The sequence below is a fragment of the Barbus barbus genome (assembly GCF_936440315.1).
Source record: "Barbus barbus genome assembly, chromosome: 39".
NCBI classification, from domain to species: Eukaryota; Metazoa; Chordata; class Actinopteri; order Cypriniformes; family Cyprinidae; genus Barbus; species Barbus barbus.
In genome coordinates this window covers 14,374,477-14,378,434 of record NC_136717.1, presented here as the reverse complement: position 1 = coordinate 14,378,434, position 3,958 = coordinate 14,374,477, and positions in this window count along the sequence as shown.

Sequence of the window (3,958 nt, the reverse complement as noted above, 5' to 3'; positions counted from 1 at the left end):
GAAAAAAACACATGGTTAAATTGTTAAAAGATTTTAAAATACTGAAGACAAACACCGATATGCGAAGGGACTGTCAGCTTTTCTGCTGTTATCCTCAGGATACTGAAAATAACATAAACCATTCGCTCCTGAGGAGAAAACAAATTTATATCTGCTTGATAAAAACAGAAAATGTCCAAAAGAGTACACAAACATAATTTATATTTTATCTATCTATAATTGTATTTGCCTCCCAACTTCTACCAAAACAAAAAAAAAGAAGAAAAAAAGAGATGTGCGATTTAACACACATTCATACTGCATTTTGACCATTGCACAATTTGAAATATTTAAAAATACACAAACTAATATTCAACAAATAACATAACCTGACTTGAGACATCTCACAATAATATATATGTAAAGTAATTCATGAATTAATTTCATAAGTATTGCCTTTTTAGTGCAAATCATGTTAAGCTGTTCAGCTGCAATTCCATACAGCCATCAGAAAAAAAAAACATCAATTTATACATTAAACTGAAAATTAAAATGACTTGAAACATTAAAAAAAAAACATGCGCAAATATTTAAGTGACATTCATTATAATCAATGAGGTTTTTAATTGTTTTGATCGCTTTGTCACATCCTTCGTTAAATTCCACCCTTGGAACTTCATCCGAAATGAACTAATTATCAATTCACAGTGTGTAGCTGTTAAAATACACCTCGAAACAGAATGAAGGAGACATCTTTAGTCTAGACTGTGTGTGTGTGAGAGTACACAAGTATCTTTTGAAAAGGGTGAGGGTGGGGGTGGGGGGTCTACACCCTTAACTATTACAGACACACACACTGAGGCGTGGGAACTCTATTCAGGGCTGAATCAGAGGTCTACTATGGAGCACATGGCTGCAAGTGTGTCTGGGTGTGTGTGAGAGAGTGTGTGTACGTCTGTACGTGACAGCGAGGGCGGGTGTCTCAGTTAGTGCACACATGCTCACTGCTTTTCGGCATGTCTGGGAAAGCCTCGCCACAGTTTGACACACATGCAATTCTATTTTCATGACAAAATTTAAGAAAAAAAATCCCAGAAAACCTTATCCTTAAAACGGTAAATTTCAGTTCATTTTTAAGAATAAATATTGCATCTAAATTTACGAAGTAAGCTAGTGAGCATTTGTGTCAAAACCATACAAAAAAAAGAAAAGAAAACTCTTTGGTACAAATGCGCAAAAGGGGTACATTTATCCTGAAAATCTCCGTTCCTATTCCAACCCCCCTCTTCGTTCTTTAGATGATGCCACCTGCTCTGTTCTTTACACTATACATCATCTCTGGAACACTCCATTCACAACCAAAAAAGGGGTGGGGGAGGGCACTGCCAACCAACGTGCATTTTCTGTGCCAACGCACTTCATCAGCACTGCCTCTGGTGTTCTCACTTGTACTACTAAACAGCCTGCTATGAGCCAAAATCATTCGTTTGAATGAAGAAACACAACTGTTTACCTTTATGTCTGTAAACTCTACATGATATGAACTGATCGAACACAATGCTATTTTATGTAAATGGTTCTTGAATATCACACAAGGGTCAGCTGGTAAACTCTGATTCGGTAAATGCGATTTTACCTGTAAATTATTTACTTTTAAGAAGGCCATAAGAGGGTTTTTACGTGTGTGTGAGAGAGAGGCAGTGTGTGTGTGTGTGTGTGTGTGAGTGTGAGAGACAGAAAAAAGAACACTGGGGTAGTATTTATTTTCTAAAAAACTAAAATTTCTAAAGACATCTTTACGTAATATGTATTTCTTAAATAAAAGCCTTAAAATACTACATAAATCATTCAGATTGAGCAAATGCCTTCTTTATAAATACAACTAATATGTATATTCATAGGTTAAAATTTGTATAAATAGCAGAAATTGTTCTCTGATGATTTCAAATGAAATACGGTCATGTTCGATAAATTTAAATGTGTATCATTTAAACAATGATATATTTAAGCCAAAATTACATGAATTTGAGTTGAATTTTACATTTACATCAAAACTATCGAAATAAAGCAACCAAAAAATAAACAACTCTAATTGAAACATTTACATAATTAACACAAAGTACTGTCATGTGTATTCGAGTTTTAACGGCATAACTGTGCAAACTAACCTCTGACGTGGCATTTAATTTAAAACACGATTTAAAACTCTCACTCCCAAAAAGAATACCTCTTCTCACTCACAAAAACATTAACCCCAAAACTATGCACTGTGGAAAGTCGACTTCCTCACTACAGAGGCACATCATATTTGTTGGGCGCTGATATGAACTGCCTTTACATACCCCCTACGCCATTTTCTTCAGGAATCGTACAGTTTATAAAATGTTTTTTTTTTCGTATAAACAATAAAACCATATCAGGAATATTTCACACACATTCTAAAAGACACAAAAATAGAAATACAAGAAAACAAGAAATACATCAGAGAAACAAAAAACTAACTAAATATGTCCAAATACTACATAAAACTCAAATATTCGCAACTTACCGGATAGCACTGACATGTGCCTGTAGATAGAAACATTCCAGGACAAGTGCTGAAGGCCTTTTCTACTCACTTCACCAGCCCTGTGTTGAAGGAGAGTGAGAGAGACAGAGAGAGGAGAAGAAGAGACAGTGAGCTTTTCACAGCAGGCACAAGGACTGAAGGAGGTAGGCCAAGGGGCCAAGCCAATCCTCCCACCCCAGCAGCGTGTCCCCAGCGCTGGGCTACCCGTCTGCCTGCGGTCCCCTGGTCCGGGACGACCGGGCCCTGGCCACAATAGCAACCTGAGAGACGCATGTGTCGGCACCATCTTGCAGTTAACAAGTCTTTGAATGAGGAATGTTAGCAAACAGACAAACAGAATGTCTGCTGCATGTTAATGTCCCAGCCAGTCCGATCGCAGCGTTGGCCCAGGCGTATGAATAATTCAGGAGCTTGAAAACACTCCCCTTTTCACCCCCACCCCCCATGACTGAAATGCCTTCAGTGGCTGAAGAGCGCCAGAGGAGTGAGAGACTCTTGTGAGAGAGATAGAGAAGAAAAGTATTTCAAATCTTAGCTTGAAACATTTCTATTCAGCCGAATGCGCAGAATCGCATGTGCACACGGTCGCCACAAACTTCTTGCGTTTCATCGTGCAACATATTTCTTTCTTACGATCGAGGCATCTTTCACTCATTGCCTTTTTATGTCTTTTGTTTGGAATTGGCACCTGTCCCAGAAAAAGCTCCAACACCGCACCACCCTCCCCGCTCTCCTTTCAGAGAGAGAGAAAGAGAGAGAGAGAGAAAGCAGAACTGCATGTGTGTGTATGAGAGAGGGAGGGCAAAATAGAGAGAGAGAGAGAGAGAGAGAGAAAGAGGGTGGCGCTAAAGTGATAGAAATCCAGGCACCTCCCTTCTCCGAGACACGCAACAAGCAGGGAGAATACAGCCATTTTCAAAGCTCAGCAACGGAAAGGATCCGTTAACCCCTGGCGAGGATGAGAAATGCCACACACCTCCGGCTGCCGTAAATGCTCCGATCAAAAGCGTCTCGAGGTGATGAAAATGCAGAAGAACACCGACGAGGTTTAGAGAAGTGGTGGAAAAGACGCGCTGGAAGAACTGAAGTGGCAGAGAAGCAGCTTGAGCCAATCGGTTGTGCTACAGGGTTAAAATCCTGTGAGTAGCAGAAATCCCTCCTTCTCTTGGCACAGACTGGGTGAAGGGGAGGAGACTGAACTGTGGAAACAGCGGTAGAGGCTTTTTTTTTTATTCTATCTGCACAGAGAGAGAGAGAGAGAGAAAGGGAGGTAATGAGGAGAGGAGAGGAGAGGAGAAGAGAGGAGAGGAGAGGAGAGGAGAGGAGAGGGAAAACTGAAGTGGAGGGAAAAAAGTTGATGATGAAACCGAGAGGCAGTGGAGTACGTGAGCAATCTTTCTTTTTTTTTTT